Source organism: Sturnira hondurensis, unplaced genomic scaffold, assembly GCF_014824575.4.
Source record: "Sturnira hondurensis isolate 20B ecotype Veracruz unplaced genomic scaffold, ASM1482457v3 Scaffold0024758, whole genome shotgun sequence".
Classification (NCBI taxonomy): domain Eukaryota; kingdom Metazoa; phylum Chordata; class Mammalia; order Chiroptera; family Phyllostomidae; genus Sturnira; species Sturnira hondurensis.
The window spans coordinates 1536858-1559727 of record NW_028097389.1 but is presented as its reverse complement, the minus strand read 5'-3'; the positions used below and the strand labels follow the sequence as shown (position 1 = coordinate 1559727).

The 22870-nt window shown below is 35.7% G+C and overlaps 1 pseudogene; it reads right to left on the bottom strand.

Moving 5' to 3' along the window:
* LOC118981802 (phosphoglycerate kinase 1-like) overlaps positions 1–22870 on the bottom strand; it is a 102273-nt pseudogene that overhangs the window by 18078 nt on the left and 61325 nt on the right.

Below are 22870 nucleotides of genomic sequence, written 5' to 3'. Positions count from 1 at the left end.
GATATGCTTTGCTTCCTTGCACAACCAAAAGAAAGACAACAACACATTTCCAAACCAAAATAACCAGAACTGCCGGAAAATCAAACTGTGTGGAGTTCTGACAACCAAGGACCTGAAGAAGAAATATCCATCCAGACTGGTAGGAGGTGGGGAGATGGGCAGTCGGGGTGGAGAGGACTCACAACAATGCGGCAGCTGGAGGAGCAGGTAGTCCCACATTTGCCTGCAGATAAACTGGGAGGAAAAGCTGAAGAGCCAGACAGACCGAGCAAACCAGGGTTCCAGCCCAGGGAAACAAAGCCTCAAAATCCCTGACTGAAAAAACCTGTGAGGATTGAGGTGGTAGGAGAAGCTCCAGCCTCATAGGAGAGGTTGTTGGAGAGACTCACAGCGTCCTAGAACATACACAAACCCAACCACCTGGGAGTCAGCACCAGAAGGGCCCACTTTGCTTGTAGGTAGTAGGGAAAGTGAATAAAGCCAGCTGAGAGCTAAGCAAGAGGCATTGTTCCCTCTCGGACCCCTTCCCCACATACACCATCACCCCTTCCCCACATATACCATCACCAGGTGGTTGCCCCGCCCTGGTGAACACTTAAGATTCCACCTCTTACTATGTAACAAGCACGCTGAGACAAAAAAATATGGCCCAAATTAAAGAATAGATCAATGCTCCAGAAAAAATACAACTAAGTGATGAAGAGATAGCCAAGCTATCAGATGCAGAGTTAGAAACACTGGTAATCAGTATGTTCACAGAAATAGCTGAGTGTGGTCACAAAATAGAGAAAAAAAGTGAAGGCAATGAAAAGTGAAATAAAGAAAAATGTACAGGGAAACAATAGTGAAGGAAACTGGGACTTACATCCATGGTTTGGAGCAGAAGGAAGAAATAAACATTCAACCAGAACAGAATGAAGACATAAGAATTAAAAAAAAAATGAGGAAAGGCTTAAGAACCTCTAGGACAATTTTAAATGTTCTAACATCTGAAACATAGGGGTACCATAAGGAGAAAAGAAGAACCAAGTAATTGAAAACTTATTAAAAAAATAATGAAGGTGAACTCCCCTAATCTGGCAAAGGAAATAGACTCCCAGGAAGACCAGGGAGTTCAAGAGTCCCCAAAAAGTTGGACCCAATGAAGCATGTACCAAGGCACATCATAATTTCATCACCCCAAATGAAGGATAAGAAGACAACCTTAAAAGCAGCAAGAGAAAAGGAGACAGTGACCTTCAAAGGAGTTCCCATAAGACTATCAGCTGATTTCTCAAATGAAACCTTGCAGGCAAGAAAGGCCTGGGAAGAAGTATTCCAAGTCATGAAAGGCAAGGACCTACATGCAAGATGACTCCATCCAGCAAAACTATCATTTAGAATGAAAGAACAGTTAAAGTGCTTCCCAGATAAGGTCAAGTTAAATTAGTTCATCCTCACCAAGTCCTTATTATATGAAATGTTAAAGGGATTTATCTAAGAAAAAGAAGATAAAAAATATGAGCAGTAAAATGACAACAAACTCATAACTATTGATGATTAAACCTAAAAGAACAAAAACAAAAATAAAAACAAACTAAGCAAACAACCAGAACAGGAACAGATTCACAGAAACAGAGATCACATGGAAGGTTGTCAGCAGGGAGAGTGAGTGGGGAGAAGGGAGGAAAAGCTACAGGGAATAAGAGGCATAAATGGTAGGTAGAATTTATATGTATGTACAACCCATTCACATGAACAAAGGTGGGGGACTGATAGTGAGAAGGGGGTACAGGAAAGTGGAGAAAAAATGGGACAACTGTAATAACATAGTCAATAAAATATATTTTTTAAAAAAGAAAAGAAAAATTAAAAAAATTACTACTACTAAATGGCCCAGTGAATCTAAATAAACATGCAAGTATGTTCAATAAGGTGACATTTACACATCATTAATATTTTAATGGTTCAGTCAGTATCAAGGGTTTTTCAGTATCAGGGGTTTTATGGTAATATGAATTTGCTTACTGTCTAAAGCTACAAGGGCTTTCCAAAATGGTTTTATACTTATTTTTCATCTCAACAGAGTAAAATATGGTTAAATCTATATGCTGTCACATGTAGTCAAATATTTAGAAATATAAAAATGTGTAACAAAATTTAGCCGCTCATATAAAAAGTGAGCACAATACAAATGAAGAAAACAAATAAGGTCATTTTTCTGTGTGTATGTGGATAATTCAAAAGTAGGCAAATATATACATTTTTTCATAATGCTCTAATTATAAATCTGAATTAGTCATTGTTCTTTATATTAAAAACATGATCTAAGCTCAAGAATACAGGTTCTTCAAATTATCTCCATACCCAGAAGTTGTTACCCAATACCGATCATGAAAATGAGAGGAGGGAGGAAGAGGCACGCTCCTTTTTTCCCTAAAAGACTGAGTTCCTGATGGCTCCTTCTTGGTCGCCTCACTCATTATGATGTCAATGAGGAAATTAAATATTACTTGTGAATGGCTCGTGTTACATCTTATCTGTGTGGGTTCACATACTGCAACTGATAAACTGACACTGAATTGTCATAATCATCCAATTCTACAGTTTCATTAGGGTTTACTCTTGGTGTGTACCATCTGTAGGGCTGAACATAAGGCATATCCATCACCATGGCATCAAACAAACATTCTCACTGCCCTGCAAATCCTCTCTACTCCACGTATTTATCTCTCTTCCTACCTCCAACCTCTGGTAACCACTGATCTTTTTATCACCTCCACAGATTTGTTTTTTTTCCAGAATGTCATCCAGTTTGAACCATACCACAGGTAGCCTTTTCAGATCACTTTCTTTCACTTTTTTTTTCATGAGAGTTTACTTGTTAGAGCAGCCTTAAGTTCACAGCAAACTTGAGAGAGGTATCAAGATTGTGTCACTTTTACTTGGGAAAAACAGGCTCTCAATCACAAGTCAGTTAATGAACCACTTTGACGCCCATCTTTCCGTTCTTTGTTTCACCACCTCAAAGTCTATTCTTTTTTTTAAGGGGAAAATGCTTTCTCCATCTAAGAGATGGTCTGATTTCCTGGATCCATCATGCTATATCTTCTTTTAAACTAATGTTTAATAGAGTTTACTTTATGCTGGTCATATATTTAATTGGTGCCTTATTTGAAGATTTAGAATCAAATTCAAGGAGTTCATCATCACCAAGCCCTTATTATATGAAATGTTAAAGGGAGTTATCTGAGAAAAAGAAGATAAAAAATATGAACAGTGAAAGGACAGCAAACTCACAGTTATTAACAACCAAACCTAAAACAAAAGCAAACTAAGAGGACAGCTAGATCGGGAGAAGAACCATAGAAATGGAGATCACATGGAGAGTCAGCAAGAGGGGAGTGGGAGGAGGAGAAGGGGAGAGAAGGTACAGAGAATAAGTAGCATAGACGGTAGGTAGAAAATAGACAGGGGGGAGGGCAGGAATACTATGGGAAATATAGAATCTAAAGAACTTGTGACACATGGACATGAATGAAAGGGGGAATGGTGAGGGAGGGGTATGTAGGGTAGAGGGGAGTGAAGGGGGGAATGGGACAACTGTAATGGCATAATCAATAAAATATATTAAAAATACAACTAAAAAAGATTTAGAAAAGACAAACACACACATACATGGATGAAGATTTATCCTCTATCCTAGGAAGAGAATTAGGTATAAGAAGTAAAAATAGATAGACAAATACATGGAACATGATTTTCAGTTTGGGGGTAACAGGCAACACAGAATAGTGCATCAGAAAAAAAGAAGTGAGTAATATGCACTCCATGTTTGCACAATTTTACTGAAAACAGCAGTCACGGTAAATTGTGTGCTACAAGAATTTGTAATATGTGACTACTTAGTCAGGGGCACTGACCTCGTTTCCCTTAGGTTGTCAGATATGAAAATGACAACAGCCAACACAACAAACACTATCGAATGTGAATGAATCAGCAGTATACCTGTTTTACCTATTTTTGTCAGATCAGCCCAAACTATATATTTTTGTGTGCTGCAGAATTTAAGTAATTAGTTATGTGTGCCATGAGGTGAAAAGGGGTGAAAATTGCTGGCCTACAGGAAGACCTAGGCCCTAGAGGGGCCCTGGTGGAGCCGGGTGTGCTCCCTGAGATGAGGAGATGAAACCAGGAGTACCAGAAAGCCAAAGTGGCTGGAATTCACAGGGCAAAGCACCCGTGAAGTGAAAGCTGTGCCCGGTATCTGCAAAGGGTCTCACTGGAGTCTTCAGCTAGGTACTGAGTACCAGGAAGCTACCAGATGTGGGGGAAAGAATCACCCAAAAAGAGCAAAGGAAAAATTCCTCAGAGCACAGAGAGATTGGGAATGATCTGTGTTACCACTCGCCATAGTGGAAAGCTTTGGAATTCATGGAGCATCAAGGATACTCGTTATAGTAATATAATGGTCTACAGGATTCATGCACCTGTTACAGAGCTATAAACTATATATGGAACAAAATAAAAAAAAACTGAAGGAGAAATACATGAATCCATACCTGCAATTGGAGATCCTGCCACTTCTCTCAAGCACTGAAAAGAGTTGTGAAGAGAAAATTATTAAGGACTAGAAAACTTCAACAATCCTATAAACATACTTGACCTAATATTTTGTTAAGAAATTTTGTGTCTAATTTATGTGGAATATTTATTTAAAGTGTTTTTTTTACTATCTTTATCTTGTCTTGGTATCAAGGTAATTAATACTGGCCTCACAAAATAAATTTGAAAGTCTTTTTCATATTTTTGTAAAAAATTATGTAGAACTTGTATTAATTCTTGTTTAAACTTGGGATGGAATTCACCAATGAGACCATCTGGGCCTGGGGATTCATTTTAGGAGAATTTTAAAATTATGAATTCAATTTTCTTTCATTATGTTAGGAGGCTATTAAATTATCTAATTTATGTTGGGAGAGTTTAAGATTTTGTCTTTTTCAAAGAATTAGACCATTTTGTCTACATTGTCAAATTTATGTTTATAAAGTTGTTTATAGTACTCCTTTAAATTTCTTTGATGTATGCAGAGTGTATAGTGAATTCACTACTTTATTTCTGATATTGGTCTTTTCTCTTTTTCTGTCAGTCTTACCAGAAATTTGTCAATTTTATTAATCTTAAAAAAACTATTTCATTGATCTTATCAACTTAAAATTTTAATTTTTTGTTATCTTTGTTATGTATTCTGCTAACTTTGGGTTTATTTTACTCTTCTTTTTAAAATATTTTTTTGATTTTATTCATTTATGTTTAGAGGGGAAGGGAAGAAGAGAGGGAGAGAAACATCAATGTGTGGTTGCCTCTCGTGTGTCCCCTGCTGGGAACTAGCCTGCAACCCAGGCATGTTCCCTGACTGGGAATCGAACCACAATCCTCTGGTTCCCAGGCCAGCGCTCAATCCACTGAGCTACACCAGTCGGGGCTACCCTTCTTTTTCCAGTTACTTGAGTTATTGATTCAAGATATTTCCTGTTTTCTTGTGTATATATTTACTACCATTATTTTCTCTCTTTTGCTCCGCTCCAAAAGATTCAAAATATTGTTATAGTTTTTTAAGCGTGGAAGTCTAGGATCCCTACTTGCCCTTTGTTTATGTCATGGATCAGGATAGAGCAAAAGTTTAGTCTGTGCTGCCTGACTAGATTAGAACGCTTGTTATTTTGGTTACATGTCTTGCTAGGCTCTCTCCTGATCTTTCACTAGAGAGCAAAGCTCTTGCCGGGGAATTTTTACTCTGAGCTGTTGGTGTTTTCACGTTACCAGCTTGTTTAGATCTACAAGATAAACATCTCACAAAATTTGTGTCGTTTCTTGAGTCCCAAAGTCCCTAAACATTTTTCTTTCTCTATATCTTTCAAAGGATTATAGTTTGGTTTTCAATTTTAAACAATGTTTGGTTTACCGTATTTTCAATTCTTGAATAGTTTTGAAATATATTAAAATTTGATACTGATACCCTGAAATTACTTTTCTGTTGCCCTATTTATTACTACACGCATCAGTTGCTTGTGGCATTTTAGACTGTCATATCTGACAACTGCAACTTCTGAAGACCTAGTGAGATAAAACCAGATGAGTTGTCACAGACACCGCAAAGTACTTCTGTGAATAATAAACAACATTCAGAACAGAATGTAAAATCAGGTTGGAAAATATTTGTGGGTAAATGATAGCTATGACTCTAAAATGCAAAATGATAATAATAATATCCACAAGCTAAATATTTTAAAAACAAGGGAATTAAGATGTAATCAAAGGATTAAAGGCACATGACTCATACATGCATATGCAAATATTTCCATTGTATTAGCAAACAAAAGTCAACAATAATATTATTTATTCACTAATTCTTTTGAAGGAAGATTCTAGGTGATTCTGATAGGAGAATTCTCTGAATGACATCCTCACTTGTATTTCTTATTCAAATAAAAACCTGATAAAATACTTTTAAAAAGTATTTAACACTATAAAATAATGCCCTGAAATATATTTATAAAGTGGCTCAGTGTATTTACTGATAACAAGTTTATTTTAGCAATACAGCATTAATACAAAAAAACTAAATAAATATCATAGCATTTTCGAAAATCCATCAATTGAAATCAGACTATTATCTAACAAAATGACAATAGTTATGTGTATTATAAAACATATGTGATGTGTGTGTTTGGAAGTATTTATCAAAAGATTTAATGGCAGGGAAATAGAAAAAATTTCACTGTATAGAATGGCATACACAAATGGTGGTGGCAAAATAAGATATATTATAAAACATGCTTATACCCATTACTTAAAACCATTGATTCCTAATGACACAATTTTTGAAAGACCAACATAAGTAAAAACACAATTACTTCCAGATTAAACTATTATGATGTTATGTACTTTGTTATTTGTCTCTTTAAATTTTTAAATACTTTTTATTGCTCTTTCTTTATAGATCTCTTGTTTCCCCTTGGTGCTCTTAAAAACATTGTAAAATCAATTTATGTAATATGTTAACTATATATTTATGAGTTTGTTTTTATTTCTTTTTGTGAGAGATTAAATACATAAATGGTTTCCAATATACCAGTTCTCACAAAGAAAAGTTCCTAAAGACAAATGAAATTTTAAATACATAATAAGGAAGCAATTTTGGCATAAAAAACAGAACTAAATATATCCCAGTTAGAAAGTTAAGCCCTGGCTGGTGTAGCTTGGTAGATTGAGTGAGGGCCTGAGAACCAAAGGATCGTGGTTCAATTCCCAGTCAGGGCACAAAAATATATTTAAAAAAAAGAAAGTGCTGGGTGTTAGTTCAAATATACTTTCCATTTTAATGTGTGAGAAAAGTGTCCATTGGGGTTGTGAAGTTGGCTATAAAGTTTTGTAAGTCACTGTTCTAAAAAAAAAGAGAGAGAAAGTGAACATTTTTGACTAGCAAGAAATATATCAAAAAAGGTTAGAACAAAATTCTGCAAAGTATTAAGATTTACTTGATGCTTGCTTGATTCCCAAGACTATCTATCTGCCTATAATGTCATCTATAATGTCGTCTATAATGACACTTCACTTGTATAGGCTGCCACGTTTTCCCCTTGTAATACGAAGGCCTCAGGAAGTTTAGATTCTCCACTTTACAAGAAGGAAACTGAGGTAAAAAGAATATAATATTGAAAATGAAAACAATCCCTTTATGCTTATATATATATTTAAAGAAGATTTATAAAGTTATATTATTTTTGGAATCATGAAACAATGCAATTAGAGTATTCAAAAAAAGGGGTTGGAGTTTTCCAATTATATTTGTAATTTTATATACTACTATTTAATTTGCTGCAAGCACATTCACACTAATATGTTACTTGACAGCTATACCAGATTTAAGAAATCCATGTGCTTTATTATTGACCTTTCCAGACACATTTTTATGACTATCATTTCAAAGTGGAGCATATCAAATTACTTTGAGCTGGATATGAAAGAAGGAAAGAATTAGTGGTAGCATGAAGAAACTAGAATATATGGGGCAATTTGACATCCAATGATAAACTGCATACCAGAGATCAGTATTTTTCTATAGAAGTCTTATGCAAGCATCACGTTTTTCTTGGCTTTGCATAGTTTGTATGCACTCAGGGACTGAATAATGACGTGCAAAAATAGCATACAAATTTTTGAAAATTAAAACAGAAAATACTGAAGCTATAAATTTAAATGCTTTTTGAAAAATATTTAAGCAGTTTATAACATTTTTAAAAGTTTAAGTTAGGACTATCATTACATTATTTATCTCTGAACTTGCAAGCAAACAATATTTTAAGTTATAGAAATGGAAAACAACTACAAACTAAAATATTATTGTTTTGAATGTCATTTATTGACATTAAGTTTCTAATGCATATTTATCAAAAAAGGTCATTACCTGTGGGATATTGGTTATAAAGAGATTTTGGAAAAAATGATATCTTGTTTTGTATCTTAGTATTTCTGTGACTGTATAAAAATTTTAAGGTCATCAAAATTTTGCATAAATTAACATAACCTCAAACCTGAGATAGTTAAAGTTCCCCTCTAATTTTATGGATTATTTATATTATTTATAATTAAAGTGGTAGAGCAAACAACTGATAATCTAAGAATGGAACCAAGGAGACAAGCTTAGAATTAGGGAAAGTCAGTAAGAACATTAATCACATACTACTATACTGCTAAGTCTCATTTGAAAATTTCAAAATGTGCCAAATTTATGTCCTCTCATAGAGAGGAATCCTGTAAAAGTAAAGCACTACCTTCAGTAGGTCATAATTAAAGAGAGGAACATTGGAAAAAAAGAGAAATGCAATTTGTACACACATCCATGAGTAGATTGTGAAATTCTGACGACTTCCTTAAAACATGTGCTGTTAAACTGTGTTGGAAAACTGGGTACATATAAAAGTTATGTAAACATCATACAAATTATTTTGTACAATTAAAACATAATTAAATTATCCAATAAGATCCCCTCTTTAAAATAATTTTTTTCATATAAGAGACTGGACCATGAGCTTTCCAAATATATTTCTAGCATCTACCACAGACTCTCAGAGAGTGATTTCTGGATAAATATTATGTTATATTCTTCAGATTAGCTCACTTAACACTCACTCCAACCCCCTTCTCCTTATTATTCTTTTGCCAGTGTGGCTGAGCTCTAAACAAAATCACATGGATTCTTTAACACAAAAGATTCACCATGTAATCTTAGTTAAAGCAAGCTGATGTAGCCTCATGAGACCTGGAAGGCAGAAGTGAGTAATGTGGTGTGGTAGCTGTATGGCTACGCATCGCTGACTGATGCCATATGTTCTAACAAATACATCATTAGGTGATTTCATCATAGCACTAACATCGTAGAGCATGCTTGCATAAACCTATGTGGCATAGCCTACCACACTCCTAGACTACATGGTATACCCTATCGCTTATAGGCTACAAGTCTGTATATTTTGTTATTCTGCAAAGTAATGTGAGATTAAATTGAGCACCAGAGAAATGATGCCATCAAGAAATGTGGAAAACAAAATATATGAAGACGCTATTGGTGTGAGGCAGTGTACTGTTTTGCAGCAAACTTTTCTTAATATCAATAGAAAGAATACACTAAAAAATAATAAGGGCATAATGTACCTTTACGTTTTGTATAATGAATACATAAACCATTAATGTCGACATTTTTATCATTATCAAGCACTATGCACTGCACATAATTTACCTGTTATACTTTTATACCACTGACAGTATGGTGGGTTTCTTTACACCCAAATCACCACAAACGTGTGAGTAATGCATTGCACTATAATGTTATGACACCTAGGATATCCCTAGGCCAGAGATTTTCAACGTTTTAAAAAATCTCATGGCATCATAACTACTAAAATTCTTGGTACATCAAAAATGTACTTTTTGCTGATCTTACCAGAAGGTATAATGTTTATTCACTCACACTGGATGGCCATCATATTGGCTATTGTCATTTTAACATCTGACAATCTAAGGGAAAAGAGGTCAGTACCCTTGACTAAACAGTCAGGTATTGTGTGTTTTAAAAATTCTTGCACCACAGCGGTTGAAAATCACTGCCATTGGACAATGGGAACTTTTTAGCTCCATTATAATAATTGTGTGGTCCCACCATCATATACATGGTCCATCGTTAACTGAAATGTCCGTATGCAGAGCATGGCTGTACATGAGAAGATGCAGTACAAACATTGAAACCACATAGGGCACCTCTAGCAAAGAATTTGTTGTTCTTCTCTGATGTTTTAAGAGTCAAGTTACAGCCATTGACTTAGTGGTTTTTCACTAGAACAATCCCAGTTACGGTTGGATACTTCTGGTCCTGTCATTCTGGAATTGCTGCATTGTTTCGTAAGGTTCAGGCGACGCTATTAATCATTCTGGTTGCCTTTGACATGATACGTGCTCATGGAGTTATATCAGCTCAGAAAGAAATCTTTGAGTAATTCATATAAATTTGCCTTGTGGGCTTAAAGGGCCATCTTCATTAGTGAAAATACAGCATCCAACCTTGCATATCTAGTCTTCCTAGAAATTTTGTGGGAAAATATACATCGTAGATTCACGTTTTCAGTCTAAAATGATTACAATGGACTCTGTTTTCTGCAACTAAGGAGGCTAACTGAAATGAAACTTTCTTTTCCTTCATGCCTGGTAGTGACATTACAACTCAGTGTGATTCTCTTTTGTTTTTCTGTGTTTGTGTGTTTCCAGTTTACCTATTTACAGTATCTATTTTGAGAGAAACACTCTACAAAATTGAAAGTGATTTTCTTGGTAGTCATTCCTTTTCCTGTAACTCAGGAAGAAAAAAAAAACATCTGGTATAAAATAGTGTACAAATGCTGACACCTTGTATTTTCACATATTTTTCTAAATTATTGTGTTTTCTTTTAACTAAAACCAAGCATAAAATCCTACGTATGTAAGACCAAACAAAAAATAACTATCTCTCTCCAGGAAATATTTCTTTCAGTAAGATAAGTTGGGAAAGAAAGTGAAAGAAAGAAAGGAGTGAAACACTCCTTACATAAACAATTTTATAAATGATTTCACTCCTTATGAAATATTATAACAATTATTGTCTTTCTTTCCCAACTTATCTTACTGAAAGAAATATTTCCTGGAGAGAAATAATTATTTTTTGTTTGGTCTTACATACGTAGGATTTTATGCTTGGTTTTAGTTAAAAGAAAACACAATAACTTAGAAAAATATGTGAAAATACAAGGTGTCAGCATTTGTACACTATTTTATACCAGATGTTTTTTTGGTATAAAAACATTGCTTATTGACATGTAAAAACATTGCAGTTGACAGTAGTTTATATTATATTCTCAATATTGCTTATTGACGTGTAAGCAATAATAATTTTGTTTTTTCTCTATTGAGAAATATATTTGTTAAAATTAGAGAATATAGTATCCTAGAGATTAAAGTTTTTGATTGTCTTTATAACATTCTGCCCCCAAAGCTGGCAGAATTCCTGCACCTAATTGATAGTCAAATAATGTTTATTTATTAAATAAATGGGGATTAGTACATTACAGTGCTCAGGCAATACCCTGTTAGAAATGAGTGTCATTTTAAGCATGTGATTGACATCGGATTTATATTTCAAAGGTCTTTTAGAAAGTTTTGTGGAAGTTAGAATTTAGAGGCTGGAGAAAAACACATGAAGAAACACTTTATTGGTGGTAAGTGCAACTCATATTTCTGCCTATGTTACTTAGCCTGCTAAGATAGATATATAAAATGATGTTACAGCCCTGAAAACACCCTGTGGATTCCTATTGACCTAAATTTCTCCCAGTCACCCTGGGCTCTGATTTTTTGCATCCACTATTTCTCAATATTCATTCTATATTACATGGCTGATTTTTTCATCTCTGCCGTGCTATTTTCAAAAATATTAGCCCTTGCATCAATAAACATTGAGCCAGAGAAGCAGAATCCCGTGTTTGTGGGTATCTGTGTTCATCTAGGAGGAACAGAGTTTGCCCCAAATGATGCCTCTTTGGGGTATTTTTATTTTTAATTAAGTTTACTGGGATGACATTAGTTAATAAGATTACATAGGTTTCAAGTGTACATTTCTATGGTACATGATCTGTATATTGTGTTATGTGCCCACCACCCAAATTCGAATCATCTCCCGTACCATATTGTTTGACCCCTTTACCCTTCATCACTTCCCACCCCCTTTCCTCTGGTAACTACAATAATGTTGTCTGTGTTTATGAGTTTTTGTTTGTTTGCTTTTACTGTTCCTTTGTGAACTTAAAAAAAATGATTGCATTTTCTTCATTGCCATTTAACCCGCTAATGCCCCCTGTAATCACCCCACATATGAGTGAAATCTACAGTTCTTAACTTTTTTTTGTCTGACTTATCTCACTTAGCGTGATATTCTCAAAGACCAGAAGGCTCAGGAAGGACTTTTGACCTGCCCCCCCGAATGTCTAAAAGAAGCTGAGATGGAAGGCCTGTTCCAGGAAAAACTATCGCCACAGAAAACCATAGTCTAATCTAAACCATGTCCGGTAGGTTGAGAACCCTAGAGAAGCCTACTTAATCAAATCCTGTCTGTTGCCACTGTCTTTAGATCCCCCAGCCCCAGCAAACTATTGTTTACTAAACATTCAGCCTTCATTTTTCACTGAATCCCATTATTCTCCATTGAAATCCCAGATCCCTACCTCCTTTTCTTTAATCCAGAATGACATACATACCTCATATTACCTTACTGTCTTTGGAACTCTTTATGCTTATGAGGCTTCACCATTCATAGATATTAAATTTTATTTCTCCTGTCAGTCTGCCTTATGCCATTTTAATTCTTGGATCAGCCATAAGAACCAAAAGGGAAAAAGGGAAATTGTCCCTCCCCCACTGTATACTCATGCATATATATATATATATATAAGAATTTGTTACAGGGAAGTGGCCATGGATAGCCATGGAATCATGGGAGCTGGATAACTGATCTCTGTAAGGCTGTTGTTTTGACATCTGATGTTGGAACCAGACATCCACAAGGCATTCAGGAAAGATCAGTATAAAGAGGGGAAGAAGAGGGCGAGCCAAAACCTTCAAGAACAACCTGGATTCCCATAGGTTGAACTGAAACCTCTTTCAGCTCCTGTTTCTGATTTTGGTAGTGATAGGATCCTGCGGAGCCAGGCCGCTGTATCAAAGAACTTAACTTACACGTGTGGCCCCGAAGTCAGAGAAGCTGAAGGGGGGATGCGGGGACAGGAAACGCAGGTTCAGACCTGGTGGCTGCTTCCTGTCAACAGTCAGCAACATGTTCACAAGCTGAAACATGTCTACTGCTTCTCTCTTGCCTTCCAAATGCCCCACGGATCTCCGTTGTGGCCCATGCTAACTGGGAACAAAAAAGAAAATGCAATTTGGGGAATGTAGTTCAGCTAGTCAAGACTACGTACTACAAAGCTATCACACTTAAAGATATGCTGCATTCTTGACTGCCTCGCCCCTCTCCCAAACAAGTACACTCTCATGAAGCAGCTGTCAGCAGTACTTTTGTTAGAAATGTTGGAAAAGAGCACATCAAAAATTCCTCCGGCCTCTTACACCAAGTTGGTTCACAAGTCCTTCCTTTTCTTTGATGTTTCTCATTAACATTCTTTGAACAGAAAACATCTGTGCATTCAACAACCATTCATGAACAATACCCTTCCAAGATTCAATAAACACCCTTTTATTAATCACTTTTTTGCATGCACATGTTATAAATAGTTAAACCAATACTACACAACTTAGTATTATTTTCCAGCAATTATAAATTAGTGATTTAGAAAATTGAGCATATTCTCTATCACTGTAAAAAAATGTCACCTTGACAATGCTAAATACATCCACAAAGTTATTAGTCAAGGTTGTCCAAAGAAAGTTTTTTTTAAATAACCCCCAAATAATCACTAGATGACACAGTAAAAAATGAAATACAGGAACAAGAAAGCATTTGACAGGTTAAATAGCTTTTATTCTTTGTCTTGAAATATTTTCCTCTTACTTACAACTTTCCTCAGGGAAAATCCAGCCATGTTGCACATTCTTATTTAAATGTCCTGGAAAATGTTTCCAATGCCAACTATAGACCAATTTGACTAGTTTATGCTCATATAGATGGAACTGTGGAGTTATAAATCTAAGCTCTGCTGAGAGTTCTTACACCATACTCTGCAACTTCCTGTGATCTTCTATTATTTTTCTTAAACTATTTTATGTCCTTGACAGAAGTTCAATCGTGTGTGCATGGTTTGATGATGTTTTGTGTTTTCAAGGTCATTTGCAGTGGTTGGTAGATCACAATCCCCATAAATACACATTTGCAGTTTTGTATCTGTGACTGTAAAAAATTAAAATTTTGTTTTCAGTGTAATCCTGCTATTGCAGATGACTTTTTCTGTAAACAATTATTATTATTATTCAGGAGTTTATGTCCTTCTTGGTACTGATTGTAAAATGATAACTTTTAATTAAATTTATTTGCACAATATTGGTTGATAAGATTATAAAAGCTTCCAGTGTATATTTCTATGATACATGATCTGTACGCTGTGCTGTGTGTCCATCACCCAAAGTCATGTCATCTTCTATCACCATATATTTGACCCCCTTTTTCCTTTACTACCCCCAATTAGAAACACCCAATTCAGTAATTATAAAGCACAATATTTCAATACCTCAGGACAATATTTGAGACAAAATAGAGTAGTGGGTATTTAATCTTCAGTGAGGGTAGATAGATAGGTGTCAGTATGGATATATAGTAAGTATCCTTTTGTAAGTACTTACGTGATGGCTTACATAAAGAAATTTAAATCATAGAAAATTTAAACTCAGGTTGATACTGTATTAATTAATAATCTAATTTTCTTATATAAATTCAATATCCAACCTCCTTGTCAACTTATTTCTTTAAAAAATTCTTGTCCCTTTGTTGTGTGGCTTTTTTAAATGTTTTGTGGAGTCTTTCTGTGCAACCCTATAAAAATTATACAAAAGAGAAAACAAATGTCTCTAGAGACCAACCCCAGCATCAGAAATCATCTTGACACTTACTAGCAGCAAATTTAAAAAATATTTCCTGTGTTATCAAGTCTAACAGCTGAAACCTCTTTTGATGGACACCTGTTGAAAATGTAGAGCAACTATTGTTTTTGATTTTTTAAACCTCAATCTCACTCTTCTTACTATCCCACTTACCCAAGTATAAAACAAAAACAACCCCTTTAAAAAAAAGTTCAACATTTTCATACACCTACCCACAAAACATTTTCATTGTATTATTATGGTTCTTTGAAATAGCAAATATGTTATTTCAGTTAAAAATATAAAAATAAAATGCCCATAATTAGCACTTCCTTAGACACCAAGTGTTTCAGAGTTGGCCCTGGGTGGACAGCTGCCTGTTATAAACTGTTTCCTGCTATGCAGGGAGGGCTTGACATTTTGAAGAGTTATGCGTATGAACCCTGTCCCTAAAAAAGGAGAGTAAGCTTATGAATGATTATTCACTTTAAATTGCTTCCAGACAATATGAGAAAATCATGAACATGGCTTTAGACACATAAACGCATTTAAACAGTTTAGCCCTGACCGGTTAGGCTGAGTTGGTTGGGTGTCATTCCACAAAATGAAGGGTCACCACTTGGATTCCCAGTCAGGGCACATGCCTGGGTTGTGGGTTCTTTACCCTGTTGGGGTGTGTGCTGAAGGCAACCAAACAGCCAGTGTTTCTCTCTCACATGGTGTTTCACTCCCTCTTCATCTCCCTCCCTTCCCTTCTCTCTAAAAATAAATACAGCCCTGGCTGGTGTGGCTCAGTGGATTGAGTGCTGGCCTGCAAACCAAAGGGCTGCTGGTTCAATTCCCAGTCAGGGCACATGCCTGGGTTGCAGACCAAGTCCCCAGTGGGGGGCATGCAAGAGGCAACCATACATTGATGTTTCTCTCCTTCTCTCTCTCCCTTCCCCTCTGTCTTAAAATAAATAAATAAGAAACCTTTAAAAAAATAAATAAAAATAAATACATAAAATCTTTCAAAAAAAAAACAATAAGCAGTTTAATTTATATATTACCCTTACAAAAGATATGTGTACTCTGGTAAAATGTTAAACATATTTTATATTAAAATATTAATAAACTTTAAGAAAAAGTATGTTAATATTTAAACAGTTCATAGCATTCAGTTTAAATGTTTACTGCATACATACAATAATCAATATAGATACTTAGCTACAACAGTCAGAAATTAGTGTTTAAAATACAAAGACATTTGTATCTTTATTGAAATGTAAAATCTTATAAAATCTTTACATTACACATCCCAGAGTGTCCAAAAGCCCAAATTTCTATCTAAAAGCAAAAAACAGCCTATTAGTAATGAAAGTTTCTGCAGTTTAATAGATCATTCCAAAGCATAAACTGATATACATGCAGTGACATAAACATCTCTGTTGAATGTCTCAAACAGCAGCACATTTATACATTTTAAGGGGTCTTTTTTGGTTCCAGCTGAAAGATGGTAGTGGGCCCTCCATCCCTGGGCACGTGTGGCTGAGAGGCGGGCTCTGTGAGCAGCAGTTCTCGCCGTAGGTTCAGACTAGTATTTGGTTTGCTGAGAGACTCTTCGGGGGCATCGACTGCAGCTGTTTGCACCTGCCACTTTGTCTCATAGTGGCGAAGTGCCTTTATCCGAACGAGACTGCTACCGCATAGCAAACCAAATGCTAGCTTCCCTCTTGATTAACAATGAGAAAAACATGCTCTGCACTGTGTACATGTTGAGACAGTGTCTTGATTAAGGGACAAGTCACTCTTCTCTAGGATATCTTTATTTGTGTGTAAATGTCATATATACCCATCCCCAAGCCTCAGTGCGTAGTTAAGAAGTTATAGATAGATCTCTGTAGTTCAGTTATAAACCAACAATCTATTTATGACCACTGAGAATGACGTTTTGAATTCTTGGTACAAATTCTAATAGAATACCTTACTAACATTAGTTTTCAGCTATAATATTGATTTGCGAAAGACTTCCTTCTTTATAAGACTATACCTGGCAATACCTAGTCCCGCTGTTGGGGTTTAATAGTTCATAAATTAGCAACTGTCACTGCTTCACTTATATCGTTTATTTTTATTGCATTAAAAATCTTGGCTTGTTGGTTTAGGTCATTCAACATTTATGCACTTAACCTTAGCACTAAAATCTGTGAATCTTTGGCGCTCCCTCCATAAAGTACATAGTGCTTAATATTTTTGTCCTCATAAATTGGAATATAATTCAGTGGTATGAATTACTTATCTAAAATTGATCTGACTCTGGAAGCTAACAAATTAGGCACCTCATTTAAACGAGTTACTGCCTAATATGTCAGAAGATTTCATTCATTTTTATGGTCTAATTACATTAATCAGTTGCATCTAATAATTTTTAAAGTCAGCTTTCTATAAATTATAATATATGGAGAACAAAATTTACATCAATCAAATTATCAAGAGACGTAGTTTTAAAAGCTAGTGCCAGGATTATGTCATAGCCATTTTCCTTAATATGTAATTAACAATCTATTTTAAGTTTGCCAATTTAAATTTATTTTTAAAGACTTTACAGGTTCAGCAACAAAGAGAAATAAGACTATCTGGACATCACATTGCACTTTGTGCTGTATTTTTATTTTAATCTTCACCACAGATCAATAGTTTAGATTGGAAAATACGTTGATATTGGGACAAACGAAATAAAATAAAAACAAAACAAAACAATGTTCCTTGAAAGTTTTAAATATCTTTTCCATCCTGTTTGACAACTTCTCTTTTCTGGAAAGTTCTTTATTCTGCATGAGTGTCTGTGATGTTCCCTTCTGTCTTGACCAGAGCTGTACTTATCTAATTGTCATCATTGCAAAAGGACTTTCAGGAGCAAGTTTGCTAGAGTGGATGTTGGCCACTCCCAGGTGTGTTTTTGGGGAAGAATCAGTTCAAATTTTCTTGGAACATTCTTCTCTCCTAGTGATTCCCGACAAATTTTACTATTGTTTGATCCTTTTCTTCTTTCCTTATTTGACCCCTCATTTGTTATTCATGAATTATTTCTCTTTTTTTCTCAACAGCAAAATATATTCTGTTTGTTAGAAAAAGTAACTTCATAGATCCAAGTACAGTGCACAGTGTCTATGTAACAGGGAATACAGAGGTTCCCCAAACAGGAAATTCACCCCCTCACCACTAACTTGACTTGGGAAGATGAATGGAGCAGGGCCAGTGAGAGTTACTTTGCATTCTAAAGAGCTTGACCAGTGTTTTAGCAATGCTAATACCTGTGCTTGCTGTGCTGGGAGCCGGGGAGATGGGCCTGACTCTAATCCCTGGCGCAACCACACGGTGGTCCCCTGGTTGCTACCCTACAGGAGAGCAGGAAGGTGGTTCGCTTACCTCACAAGGCCAAGCCTGCCCAGACAAACAATGGCAGCCAAGAAAGGCAGAAAAAACCAGAATACTGGCAGGTGTCACCTTTTATGAGAAGAGTTGGAAATAGGGTTAGGAAGGAAGATCTGCACAGAGATTTAAACTCAAGCATGGCAGCCCTGTGGAGTCTCTTAACCATGAGGTTTAGGAAGGAAAAGCTCTAGACCACGTGGCTTGGGAGAGGTTTTGGCCACGTGGTTTGACAGGATGCAGGACCCTCACCAGACCACCATACGGAGGGGCCTTGTGGGTTTGGATTAAGAACTGGAGCCTAGATGAGCACAGAGGACGGGTAGAAGCTAAACAGGAATCTGCCTAGCTAAGCTGTTACTTCCTGAGAGATGGTACCTCTGACTGGTCAGGTTTGGCAAGGGGAGGCAGGACTGTTTGTGTTTGTGGGTGTTTCTTTTGCTTTTAAGAAAGTGGGATTTAACAGAAAAATTCTGCCTTTATTTTAATCCTGTATAACTCTTAAATAAATAGTTGCTTTTCTTTTCATTGGAGTCACATATTCAGGGGGACAGCAGGCAATAGAACCCAGTGTTTCTGTTTCATCTAGACATAAGCGCTCAAAAATACCCGAAGCATTAAAGAAAATACTTTTGCCCTGGCTGGTATGGCTCAGTGGATTGAGTGTCAGCCTGCAAACCAAAGGATGGCGGTTAGATTCCCAGTCAGGGCACATGCCTGGGTTGCAGGCCAGGTGCCCAGTAGGGGGCACGTGAGAAGCAACCATACATTGATGTTTCCCTCCCCCTCTTTCTCCCTCCCTTTCCCTCACTCTAAAAATAAGTAAATAAAATCTTTAAAAATAAATAAATACGTGCTGTTGTGTATTCATCTTTAAAATTCTAGCTCATATATGCCGAATAAAATATCTGAATTTCTAATGAATATTTCCACACTTTTTTATGGTCTATGATTTCAGCTACATTCTTGGGATATTCATTCTATGCATTTAGAATGTTCCGTAACCCCGGGTTTGCTGTGAAAGAAAGTAAACTAGAGCTACCACTGTTGCTTTGCATGCCAAAATGTGAGATTGTCTGTGTCCAGATACTGATGGTTGTTTGGATAGGTAGAAGGATTAGCCATATGGTGAATGTTATGATGAAGCTGAATTTTGGGGGTGAAGCAATAAGTGAGACAAAGAACACAATGGAAGATGACATGAAAATCTATATGTTTATTAAGATGTGGTTTTCATGGCAACTCTGGGTGTGTTGGGTTTTTTTTTCCTTCTCTTTTTGCAATTGGATTTTAGCAAAATAAAATGCAGAGCAGCATTTGGATGAGAGGAATGAAATGTGGAGTGGTTTATTATTTAGAGATGGAGTGATAACTACAAACACTGGGGAGGCTATAATTTGCTCTGGACAGAGTAGCTATACTACACTTTTTCCATGCTAAAATGGTATTTCTACTATGCTGAAGTTTCTGAGAATACAGATAATTTTATATCAGTAATACATAACTCATATCTCCAATGCCATTCTCTTCATATCTATCAGAACCCTAATTTAATTACATTTTCCTCCCTGACCAGTGTGGCTCAGTTGGTTGGACATCATCCACAAAACAAAAGGTTGCTGGTTGGATCCCTGGTCAGGGCATCTGCCTGGGTTGTGAGTTGTGTCCTGGGTCAGGCTTGGTCCCTGGTTGTGGTACATGCAAAAGGCAGGCAATCGATCTTTCTCTTTTGCATCACTGTTTCTCTTCCTCTGTTTCCTTCCCTCATTCCCCTCTCTATAAATTAAAAATAAATAAATAAATTACATTTCCCTCCATAAAGAATATATATTGATTAAGCAGGCTCACTCACAACCTGATACAGTGAGACTTCAGGGATGGATTTGGGAAGGTAAAGACATAACTCATATAACGTTATCAAATCCAGGGTGATCCAATGTAAGTGAAACAGAGTTTTTATTGAGAATTTTTCTTTCTTTCTTTTTTTTTCCTGACATTAATCATGGAGCCTTTCTTAATCGATCTGAAATCATTTAAATTTTTACGAATTTTGTTTACCGTTACTAAGTCATGTGAACAATTCACCTGCCTAGTATAGAAGAAGAGTACATAAATCACTGAGAAAGAATAAAACACCCCACCACACCCAGTTTTTTGGGGGGGAACCCAATGCATTGTCTTTGAACTCCCTTTACTAAGTGGGTCAATCTTAGGTTCATGACTTGAAGTAGAAAGCATTTTGTAAACTTATGGGAAGCAGTCATATTTCTTGTCCTTTCTATACTAAATATTACCCAGAAAGACCTCATAAACAAACGCTCACTTAGATATTAAATGTGAGATATCTGAAAGAAGAAACTGATTGTCTAAAACTGGACATAGAATGCAACACCTAATATGTACAGAAAAAGTTATATAAATCTGAAAGAAGATTTTAATTGGGGCAGGCAGAATTCTGAGGATAACTTCGCTAAGATTCTTATATCCTGATTATTTAATGAAACAATTCTGGTACTGCTGTGACCAAACTTTGCACAGAGAAATAAATTTGCTGATTAGATCATCTGACCTTAAAATGGGAGATTATCCTGAGTTCTAGGAACATTATCACAGAAATACTGTCTGGGAAGGCCAAACATATGTCAACATCTAAGAATATATTGAATAATAAAATCTCCTTTATCTAATTCTTGATCTTTGTGAAATACTTGAAACTATTAATACATAATGCAATTATTTCTTTGTTTCAATTGTTCTGACCCTTTTCTATCTTTTGGCACATATTTCTTTTCTTCATTATCTTCTATTCTTTACACTACAACTCTCTCTTTTTAAAACTATGCTTTCTAATTTTACTTCTTATTTTTGCTCCTCTATCTCAAATACAGTTTTATGCAGTATTTTCTTGGTTTTATGCAGTTTCATGTCTTTAACTATCAATCACCTCTTCCAGGTATATATGTACTTTCCACATTACAAAAGCCAAATTAAATGGACACATCTTTAATATTTTACTGTTAAATCTAAACACACATTTCGTCTGCTTGTTCTATATTTCTCCCCAGATTTTCCAACAGCATCGTAAATTCAGCACAACCCAATCCCTCTTTCCAATGCAATCAGTTCTTTCTCTTTATTTTGCAATATTTACAAACAGAACTGTTTATTAAAAACATGACTAGATTCCTTTGAATGATCTTTGATCCTTTAAGAGTCTCTCTAGTATCTACTTCTTCTACACTCTCATATAGAGTTCCTTCTTTCCATTCTGAACATTCTCTTACAAAGATTACCCAAGACCTTCTAAATCTCTCCACGTTTGTGTAACTCATCCCGTATAATGTTTTAGTTTCCTGATCACTCTGCCTTTGTTACTCGGTCGAAAACTTCCAACCACACTGCATACAAATTCTCTCTTCCCCAATGTATCCCTACTCAGCATATCATTTTAAACTTTTCTTCCTGCTTGTTTCCTATATAATCATTTAGGTAAATCATTTCTGTAGTTTCCAACGACCACACTTCTAATGTCTTACTCTCCAACTTGGTATCATCAGCACCTGGACACATTTTACCTTTCACCATGAATTCAAGACTAAGTAATGCTATCTTTAAAAAAAATAACCATTGATATTTTTTAATGACGCCTTACTTTGCATTGAAGTTTATTGTGTTCATACCTTACATTCTCCTATTAATGTGTTAGTTTCTGCATAAAGTAATCATTATCTTACACATCTTTGTATGCAGCCCCGAGGACATACCTCTACTCCAAACAGACATTGAAAATATATTTACCTATTTAGTACGTTTAACCAAAGGAACAAGTAAGTAGGAAGAAATACTATATTTACCCTAACAATAAAGAATACATTTACATACATTTTCAAAAGCATTTCACTTTTCTTTCAATAAAAGTGACAAGCCCCCAATTCATTTACAATATTTCATAAAAATTTTAGGACTGCAGAAGGAGCATAGCTATTGATGGATCTCGACTTCCTGAAAATTAGAGTAATAAAAGGGGATCTGTTTTGTTTTGCTTTGTCGGTTATTTCTGAGGAATGCACGTCCTTTCCCTGATCTGGTTAGTGTGTACTCTGACAAGTCTAATGCAGCCTGACACTTCATGGAACTAAATGACACAATAGACTAATATTAGAAAAAGAGGCAGCAGGTGTCTGTTGAGCTATCCATCGGAACTGGCTCAGAAACAAAATGCAGGAGCTAGAGTTCACATTCCACACTATAATATTTATTTTGATAACGGCTTTTTTGCTTTAAAGCAGGGGTGTCCCTCATTTTCACC